At 35.7% G+C, this 11,033-nt stretch overlaps 3 pseudogenes; all 3 read right to left on the minus strand.

The window, feature by feature from the left end:
• Nucleotides 1-252: 252 nt before the first annotated feature.
• Nucleotides 253-4,011, minus strand: LOC149168227 (uncharacterized; annotated as a pseudogene).
• An 896-nt stretch (nucleotides 4,012-4,907) lies between these two features.
• Nucleotides 4,908-5,828, minus strand: LOC149168228 (uncharacterized; annotated as a pseudogene).
• Nucleotides 5,829-9,902: 4,074 nt separating this feature from the next.
• LOC149168229 (uncharacterized) lies at nucleotides 9,903-10,696 on the minus strand (annotated as a pseudogene).
• Between the last annotated feature and the right edge of the window lie 337 nt (nucleotides 10,697-11,033).

Here is an 11,033-nt window from a genome sequence, read left to right on the forward strand (position 1 = left end):
GTTTATTTAATAAGAAGTCTATGCACTGACTTGTTTTGAGTCAAGTTAATGAATATTTTTTTTTAAAAGGAAGGGAATAGTTCATAGAGAAGCAAAGCGCAAGCAATGAACATTCTACATCAATTATAGTAGTTGAAAATCAGATCTTGAAGGATGGAATTAAGGTCCCGTTATAGAGATCTGTGAAAGGGTGAGACGCAAATTGAGTAGAAGGAGCAAGAGTAGACTACGATGGAATGAGTAGAGTTCATGTCATTTCGCATTGCAATCTCTATTCCATGTTATATAATTTCTCACCTCTACAGAAAATCGCTCGTTTTGACTTTCCAACGTTTTGGAGCCTCCGATTCTGCAAGAAAGCATTTCCACAGTGCATTCTTCAGGTGTAGTGATCACTCGAAAATCCATAATAGGAGCAACTTCAATTCAATTTTCTACAACGTGCAACTATATGTGTTGGGGCCCAAGCATTCAAAGTCTTGTAGTGCGCTTGTGTTTAGCATTGATGTTGTTCCTGATTGATGACTGAAAAATTTGTTGATTGGTTGAGGCATCCCAATGGAGTCTTTGTATATAGGAAGGCCGATTCTTTCACTTCACTTTGCAAATAAATTCGCTTTTCTAATATTTGGTTCTTCCAGTTCTTTTTCGGTATTTGATTCTTCCAATTCTGCTTTCCACACTTGTATCAATTGCACATTTTTCCTTTGAAAGGATGTCATGCAAGGCTCAGTCCATCTAAGGCTATGTCCAATAGCACCCAACACATCCACTACAGGATATAGAGTTCTTCTCGAGACATAAATTTCGACTGAAAACGGATGAGAAGTGCTTGTTCTATTGCTGTTGTTGTAGCTGCAGCATGGGCCTATAAAGGCAGGAAATTGCGTTGCTGCTAAGGTAAGGTGTATTTTTTAATTTTGAGTGATTTGTGGAATGGATCAAATATTTTTATTTGGGAGTTATAAGGGTTAAGATTGGGATTAATTTCGAATAAGGTTGATGATTTGTGGAATGATAAGGTAAAAGTATTTTGAAATTTGGAGGGATAAGGTGTGATTTATAAATCTTTGAAGTGATAAGTAAAGTTTTTTTAGAGAAATTCATTGTTTAACTCCAAAGTAATATTTTATTTTGAGAGAGATTGAGTAAGTGAACATCCAGATTTTGAAGACAATTTGCTTCCAAAGTTTGCAAGTGTGACATTCTTATTGAGAAGTTTCCACGACAAAGTTGTGACATTGAAGAATGATATACTCCCGTAATTAATAAAATCATAATTTTTGTGGTGCTTGTGTCCTAGATCCACCCGAAATTGAATAAGGGGATATTAGGTACAATGTTTGTAATGAATGCTTGTGCATGACTTGTATTCAGATTATCAAAATGCTCTCTTTGTATTATACTTAAACAACTACATGCACATAAACAAGCTTAAATATAAGAATACTTAATCAATCTCCTGTAATCATGCTTAAGTACACAAGCACAAAGTGTCACATCATCAACTTGATAATATGATCTTCCAAGCAAGAAAATTTCACATCATGTAATCAAAGGAATGAAGTTAAGGACACTACAAAATCAAGCATTTCAAGCCAAGACGACATCAACATCATCAACACTTTTTGTATCACTTGCAGTTAAACATTTTTTAATTGAATTGCATGGGTTCATTCTTGGTTGTAACCGACACCCTAATTTGAATTGTTAAGGTGAATACATTAATTCAAGTAAGTCTTCAGCTGAGTCATCAAGATTGAACTTGTCATTTGTCTCTTGGGTGCATTTTCGATAGTGTTTGACACCCTTCCATTTTTTTAAAATTAGCACATTCAGTGAGTACATTAAAGAAAGCACAAAGTGTTAGTAATCAATCAACCAAGTTCAAGCAAGCCATCTAGCAAGTAATCATCTTCAAACAAGTGTGAATTCTAGTATTCTATTCTTCAAGTGAGCATCAAATCAAGCCAATGTTTAATGCAAGTGCAATAAGCAATAAATCAAGGGAGTGTGTTATTCATACAACAAAGCAAGTGATTGTGTCATTCAAACAACCAAGTAAGCAAATGTGTCAAAATCAAGTGCGAAAGTTCTAAAGCACGACATCTACAACAAACGAGCCACTGTGAAGTTGATTGAAGCATTCACAAAGTGTCATTAAAGAATTCAAGGAAAGTGATCATCATCAAGCGAGCGTGAAATCAAGAGCTCAAGCAACCAAGTTATAGAACTCTAGCAAGTGTTTAAAGCATCAACATTAAGCAACAGTACAAGCAAGCTTGAATTCAAAGTGAGCAAGCTAACATGGCAACACACATTCAATTGTCCAAAATTTTTAACAATTTGATTTTATCATCAACTGGCGAAATGGTGAACATCAACAAAATAACTCTTGCTGATATTCAAGTGCATCTTCAACATGAACATGAAATGATTGAGTTCCTTCAATTGGAGTTGCAACTATAAAAAACTAAGTTGCTAGAGAAGAGTGATGCTTCTAAGTCTTTAAACAATAGAAATACGATAGATGATTCCAAGTCACTGATCCAACCAACTTCAAGTGTCGAAGTGGTCCCTGATCCAGTTCAACTTTCTTCTAAACCAATCATCAAGCCATGGGAAGAAATCCAAAGTAATAGAAATCGAAGAGGCTTAGTATATCTCAAAGATGACGCAAAATTGCATGTCCAAGATTATTGAAGGCCCATTAAGTTTGTCAGCGCAGTGTTTCTTGCACATATCACATCGGCTAGTTTTGAGAAAGTTGAAGACAAACAGAAATACACACAAACTGAAGTTTTAGTCAAACCAAAATGCCTTCATTGTCAATGAAAAGGTCACATGGAAGATCAATGTTTTGATCTCCATCCTTGTCACCATTTTGGCAAGAAGAATCATTCATCAGAGAATTGTTGCAAACAAGACCAACCTTCTAGATTAAAGATCAATTATGCATGGATTGATCCTTGGGAATGGTTGTCAACAATAAAACGATTGTATAAGTTTTACAACAGAATTCAATCTCAACTATTGTAGCTAATAGTCAATTGAATATGGTACTCTCATGCACTTGAAAGTGGGAGTACAACAATGAAAATCTCCTACACCTGAAGGGGAGGAGTTTAGAAATAATTTCAAGAAGATTTTCTCTCCTTCCAGCTGACAAAGGGGGGAAAATGTCAATGAAATTGACAATGGTTGGCGGACTGAAAGTCTCGACAACATCAATAAAGTAGCCAATGGGCATTTTCATCAGCGAGTGAGCATCAACAAATTTGCTAGCGGGCAATCAACAACAAAGTCAATAGTGAGGAGTTTTCAAACACAACAAAAGCAACATTGATTTGTTTTTCAATGTCATTAGCCAGTGCGTGATCATCAACAGGAGATTCGCCAATGGGCATTCATCAACTTTTGTCAGCAGACAAACAAATACGCCAGTGGGCATTCATCAAATTTTTTAGTGGACATAGGATGTTGATTTTAGGTAAAGGACAGTTGGATCCTTTTGCAGCTTGGCACGTGATGGAGTTGTCAAGCGACATTCATAGATGAATCAACCATGCAGTTGGCTCATGGTCTCTTCATATTGCAGTTTCCTCAACATCCATCTTTGGCGGTTTTTTAGGCAACGTTTTTGAGGGTCAACATGAGAACTTGGAAGATGGTTCCTCGTTCTTATTTTGGATTTATCATTGAGGGGGGGAATGTTAGCCTCACTCATAATAAAATAATTATAAATCCAAAATTATAATTAAATAAATCAAATATTGAGAATTAGGAGTTAGTTCAACAAACTAGGGAGTTTAGTTTGGATGAGAGATTCTCTCCAACTAGTTCTCCTATATTGGTGTTTCCAGTTGAGAATGTATCTCAACCAAGTTTGTTCATGATAGATGCACTATCTTGAGACAACTTGCTCATGTATTTATATGTATCATAAACATTGGATTACATTGAGAGTGTGAGAAATATAATACAATGAAGCTCTAAGGCCTTTTCCGCCATGTCTACTTTGGGTATATTTTTGCTATTTATTTTATGTGTGTTTTATTATTTTATTAAATTCGTACATTTGGTATAAGAGCTTGGTGGGTAGAATATCGAATATACATTTTTGCAACACTAAAGAGTGAGTTGATCGGAGCTGCTGAGTTTATTTAATAAGAAGTTTGTGCACTGACTTGTTTTGAGTCAACTTAATGAATAATTTTTTGTAAAGGAAGGGAATAGTTCATAGAGAAGCAAATTGCAAGCAATGAACATTCTGCATCCATTACAGTAGTTGAAAATCATATCTTGAAGGATGGAATCGAGCTCTCGTTATAGAGATATATGAAAGGGTGAGATGCCAATTAAGGAGAAGGAGCAAGAGTAGACTATGAAGGAATAAGTAGAGTTCATGTCATTTCACATCACAATCATGACAAGGAAACTACAATGAGTACAAAAGATCAAGTTCGAGTGTGGAGTGGTGTTTGTGTTCAGACTTCGTCTTGAGGGGCATATTTTTAGAGGAAGCATCGATGAAGAAGAGTTAGTTGTGTATGTGAAAGGCCGAGAGCGAGTTGTGTTGGCAGTCTGGTGGCCAAGCCAAAATTTTGAACTGACATAGCTTTATTCCAACCTCAAGGCAGAGATGAATTTTGGGGCGTCACCTTACGCCCAAAAATTGAAGAAGCTACAACTATACATATAAAGTGCGAAGTTGAAACACGTGATCCAAAGACCCTGCTTTCATTTAAATTATTTTAAATTTATTCTTCATGTGGTATCACAAATTTGAATTGTCACAGTTTTCTGCCACATATTTGAACTTCCACATATTTATATGAGAAATTTGCAAATGGAGATTCGAGTCCTCATTGTTAAATTCATGATCACTGCATCAGTAGTATCAGATTCTATTTCGGCGCAAACCATTGGATTTTTGCAATTCTAGGGGCTAGAGAGTTTGACAATAAACAAAATATGAATGCATGAATAAGGAAAGCGTTGAGCGTTGAAGAGCAAAAGGCCATTGTTTGGTTTGGCTGTTCCAAGAAGATAGGAACAAGCTTATTAGGCAGCGTTTGCATTATGATATTTTCGGGACATTCAACAACTGAGCTATGAAGCAAAGAGAATGGGAGGGTGTAAACCTCCAATGTCACATTTATCTCTACATTGACATCTACAAACTGCTCCTTGCATTTTGTATTCCATGTTACATAATTTCTTGCCTTTGCAAAAAATCACTTGTTTTGACTTTCCAATGTTTTAGAGCCTCTGATTCTGCAAGAAAGCATTTCCACAGTGCAGTCTTCAGGTGTAGTGATCACTCGAAAATCCAAAATAGGAGCAACTTCAAAGTTTAGAAATTCAATTTTATGCAACGTGCACCTATATGTGTTGGGGCCCAGGAATTCCAAGTCTTGTAGTGTGCTTGTGTTTAGCATTAATGTTGTTTCTAATGGAGGACTGAAAAAATTGTTGATTGGTTGAGGCATGCCAGTGGAGTCTTTGTATATAGGAAGGTTGATTCTTTCACTTCACTTTGCAAATAAATTCGCTTTTCTAATATTTGGTTCTTCTAGTTCTTTTTCTGTATTTGATTCTTCCAATTCTGCTTTCCACACTTGTATCCATTGCACATTTTTCCTTTGAATGGATATCATGCAAAGCTTAGTCGATCTAAGGATATGTTGAGCAACACCCAACACACCCACTGCAAGATATAGAGTTCTTCCCGAGACATAAATTTTGGCTGAAAAGAGATGAGAAGGGACTCTTCTATTGTTGTTGTTGTAACTGCAGCATGGGCCTATACAGGCAAGAAATTGCATTGCTACTAAGGTAAGGTGTATTTTTTAATTTTGAGTGATTTGTGGAATGGATCAAATATTTTTATTTGGGAGTTATAAGGGTGAAGATTTGGATTAATTTTAAATAAGGTTGATGATTTGTGGAATGATAAGGTGAAAGCATTTTGAAAGTTAGAGTGATAAGGTGTGATTTATAAATCTTTGAAGTGATAAGTGAAGTTTTTTAGAGAAAGACATTGTTGCACTCCAAAGTAATATTTTACTTTGAGAGAGATTAAGTGAACATCCAGATTTTGAAGACAATTTGATTCCAAAGTTTGCAAGTGTGACATTCTCATTGAGAAGTTTCGATGACAAAGTTGTGACACTGAAGAATGATGTACTCCACTGATTAATAAAATCATAATTTTTGTGGTGCTTATGTCCTAGATCTGCCCAAAATTGAATAAGGGTATCTTAGGTACACCGTGTGTAATGAATGCGTGTGTATGACTTGTATTCAGATTATCAAAATTCTCTCTTTGTATCATACTTAAACAACTTCATGCTCATAAGAAAGCTTAAGTATAAGAATGCTTAATCAAGCTCCTGTAATCAAGCTTAAGTACACAAGCACAAAGCGTCACATCATCAACTTGATTAGATGATCTTCCATGCAAGTCACATCATCTAATCAAAGGAATCAAGTTAAGGACACTACAAAATCAAGCATTTCAAGCCAAGACAAAATCAACATCAACAACACTTTTTGTATCACTTGCAGATAATCATTTTTTAACTAACTTTTACGGGTGCATTCTTAGTTGTAACCGACACCCTAATTTGAATTGTTAAGGTGAATACATTAAGTCAAGTATGTCTTCAATTGAGTTGTCAAGATTGAACTTGTCATTTGTCTCTTGGGTGCATTTTCGACAGTGTTCGACACCCTTCCTTTTTTTTTAAATCAACACATTTAGTGAGTGCATTAAAGAAATCACAAAGTGTTAGTAATCAATCAAGCAAATTCAAGCAAGCCATCTAGCAAGAAATCATCATAAAACAAGTGTGAATTCTAGTATTCTATTCTTCAAGTGAGCATCAAATCAAGGAAATGTTTAACACAAGTGCAATAAGAAATAAATCAAGGGAGCATGTCATTCAAACAACAAACCAAGCGAGCATCTCATTCAAACAACCAAGCAAGAAAGCGTGTCAAAATCAAGCGCGAAAGTTCAAAAGCATAACATCTACAACAAATGAGCTACTATGAAGTTGATTGAAGCATTCACAAAGTTTTAGTGAAGCATTCAAGCAAATCAATCATCATCAGGCGAGCATGAAATCAACATTTCAAGAAACCAAGTTATAAAACTCTAGCAAGTGTTTAAACCATCAACATTAAGCAATAGTACAAGTGAGCCTGAATTCAAAGTGAGAAAGCTAACATGGTGACATACATTCAACTATCCAAAATTATCAACAATTTGATTTTATCATTAGCTGATGACATGGTAAACATGAGTGAAACAACTCTTGTTGATATTCAAGTGCATCTTCAACATGCACATGAAATGATTGAGTTCCTTCAACTGGAGTCGCAACTACAAAGAACTAAGTTGCTATAGAAGAGTTATTCCTCCAAGTCTTTGAACAATACAAATACAACGGATGATTCCAAGTCATTGATCCAACCAACTTCAAGTGTCGAAGTGGTCCCTGATCCAGTTCAACTTTCTTCCAAACAAATAATCAAGCCATGGGAAGAAATCCAAATTAATAGAAATCGATGAGGCTTAGGATATGTCAAAGATGATGCCAAATTGCATATCCCAAATTATTCAAGGCCCATTAAGTTTGTCAGTGCAAGGTTTCTTGAACATATCACATTGACTAGTTCTGATAAAGTTGAAAACAAACAAAAATACACACAAATTAAAGTTGCAGTCAAACCAAAATGCTTCATTGTCAAAGAAAACGTCACATGGAAGATCAATGTGTTGATCTCCATCCTTGTCACCATTATGGCCATAAGAATTAGTCATCAGAGAATTGTTTCAAACAAGATAAACCTGTCAGATTAAAGATCAATCACGCATGGATTGATCCTTGGGAATGGTCGTCAACAACAAAATAATCGTATAAGTTCTACAATAGAATTCAATCTCAACTATTGCAGCCAATAGTCAATTGAAGATGGTACTCTCATGCACCTTAAAGTAACAGTAAAATAGTGAAAATCTCCTACACTTGAAGGGGGGGAGTTTAGAAATAATTTGAAGAAGATTGTCTCTCCTTTCAGCTAATAAAGGGGAGAAAATGTCAATGAAATTGACAGTGGTTGTTAGACTGAAAGTCTCCACAACATCAACAAAGCAGCCAGTGGGCATTTCCATCAACGAGTGAGCATCAACAAATTCGCTAATGGGCGATCGACAACAAAGTCAATAGTGAGTAGTTTTCAAACACAACAAAAGCAACAATGAGTTGTTTTTCAATGTCAACAGCCAGTGGGTGATCATCATTAGCCAATGGGCGTTCATCAAATTTTTTCAGTTGACACAAAATGCTGATTTCAAGGAAAGGACAATTGGATCCTTTTGTAGCTTGGCACATGATGGAGTTGTCAAGTGACATTCAGATATGAATCAAACATGCAACTGACTTATGGTATTTTCATATTGCAGTTTCTTCAACATCCATCTTTGGTGGTTTTTCAAGCAACGCTTTTGAGGATCAACATGAGAACTTGGAAGATGGTTCGTCGTTCTTACTTTGGATTTATCATTCAGGGGGGGAGGGGGAATGTTAGCATCACTCTAATAATAAAACAATTATAAATCCAAAATTATAATTAATAAATCAAATATTGAGAATTAGGTGTTAGTTCCTCAAACTAGGGAGTTTAATTAGGATGAGAGATTCTCTCCAACCAGTTCTCCTAGATTAGTTTTTTATTGAGAATGTATCTCAACCAAGTTTGTTCAAGATAGAAACACTATCTTGAGACAACTTTCTAATGTATTTATATGTACCATAAACATTGTATTACATTGAGAGTGTGAGAAATATAATACAGTGAGGCTCTCAGACCTTTTCTGCCATGTCTAGTTTGGGTATATTTCTGCTATTTATTTTATGTGTGTTTTATTAGTTTATTAAATTTCTTCATTTGGTATCAAAGCTTGGTGGGTAGAATATGGAATATACATTTGTGAACCACTGAAGACTGAGTTGATCGGAGCTGTCGAGTTTATTTAATAAGAATTCCGTGCACTGACTTGTTTTGAGTCAAGTTAATGAATAGTTTTTTTTAAAGGAAGGGAATAGTTCATAGAGAAGAAAAGTGCAAGCAATGAACATTTTCCATCAATTACAGTAGTTGAAAATCAAATCTTGAAGGATGGAATCGAGGTCTCATTATAGAGATCTGTGAAATGGTGAGACACAAATTGAGGAGAAGGAGAAAGAGTAGACTATGATGGAATGAGTAGAGTTCATGTCATTTCACATCACAATCACGACAAGGAAACTGCAATGAGTACAGAAGATGAAGTTTGAGTGTGGAGTGGTGTTTACGTTCAGACTTCGGCCTGAGGGGCATATTTTTAGATGAAGCGTTGATCAAGGAGTGCTAGTTATCTATGTGAAAGGCTGAGAGTGAGTTGTGTTGGTAGCCAGTGGCCAAGCTAAAATTTTGAACTGACATAGCTTTGTTCCAACCTCAAGGTAGAGCTGAATTTTGGGGTGTCACCCTACACCCAAAAATTGGAGAAGCTATAGCTACACATATAAAGTGGGAAGTTGAAACTCGTGATCTGAAGAGCTTTCTTTCATTTAAATCATTTTAAATTACTTCTTCATGTGGTATCACAAATTTGAATTGTCACAGTTTTCTGCCACATATTTGAATTTCCACAGATTTATATGAGAAATTTACAAATGGAAATTCGAGTCCTTATCGTTAAATCAATCATCACTATATCAACAGTATCAGAATCTGTTTCGTCGCAAACCACTAGATCGTTGCAATTCTAGGGGCTGGAGAGTTTGGAATAAACAAATTATGAATGCATGAATGAGGAAAGCGTTGACCGTTGAAGACCAAAAGGCCAGTCACTGGTTTGGTTGTTCCAGGAAGACAGGAACAAGCCTATCAAGCTATGTTTGCATTATGATATTTCTAGGACGTTCAACAATTGAGCTGGGAAGCAAAGAAAATGGGTGGGTGTAAACCTCCAATGTCACATTTAACTCTACATTGACATCTACAAACTACTCCTTGCATTCTGTATTCCATGTTAATAATTTCTCACCTTCATAGCTTGTTTTGACTTTCCAATGTTTTGGAGCCTCCGATTCTACAAGGAAGCATTTCCACAGTGCAGCCTTCAGGTGTAGTGATCACTCGAAAATCCATAATAGGAGCAAATTCAAAGTTTAGAAATTCAATTTTCTACAACGTGCAGCTATGTGTTGGGGTCCAAGCATTCTAAGTCTTGTAGTGCGCTTGTGTTTAGCATTGATGTTGTTCCTGATGGATGACTGAAAAATTTGTTGATTGGTTGAGGCATCCCAATGGAGTCTTTGTATATAGGAAGGCTAATTCTTTCACTTTGCTTCGCAAATAAATTCACTTTTCTAATATTTGGTTCTTCCAGTTCTTCTTCCGTATTTGATTCTTCCAATTCTGCTTTCCACACTTGTATCAATTGCACATTTTTCCTTTGAAAGGATATCATGCAAGGCTCAGTCCATCTAAGGCTATGTCCAATAGCACCCAACACATCCACTACAGGATATAGAGTTCTTCCCGAGACATAAATTTTGATTGAAAACATATGAGAAGAGCATCTTCTATTATTGTTGTTGTAGTTGCAGCACAGGCCTATAAAGGCCGGAAATTGCATTGTTGCTGAGGTAAGGTGTATTTTTTAAATTTGAGTGATTTTTGGAATGGACCAAATATTTTTATTTGGTTGTTATAAGGGTGAAGATTGCGATTAATTTTGAGTAAGGTTGATGACTTGTGGAACGATAAGGTGAAAGAATTTTGAAATTTGGAGCGATAAGGTGTGATTTATAAATCTTTGAAGTGATAAGTGAAGCTTTTTAGAGAAGGTTATTGTTTCACTCCAAAGTAATATTTTACTTTGAGAGAGATTGAGTAAGTGAACATCTAGATTTTGAAGACAATTTGCTTCCAAAGTTTGCAAGTGTGACATTCTTATTGAGAAGTTTCCATGA

The sequence above is a fragment of the Pinus tabuliformis genome, chromosome 4_2, assembly GCF_031772625.1.
Source record: "Pinus tabuliformis cultivar Carrire ecotype Pingquan chromosome 4_2, CPIR1, whole genome shotgun sequence".
Lineage (NCBI taxonomy): Eukaryota > Viridiplantae > Streptophyta > Pinopsida > Pinales > Pinaceae > Pinus > Pinus tabuliformis.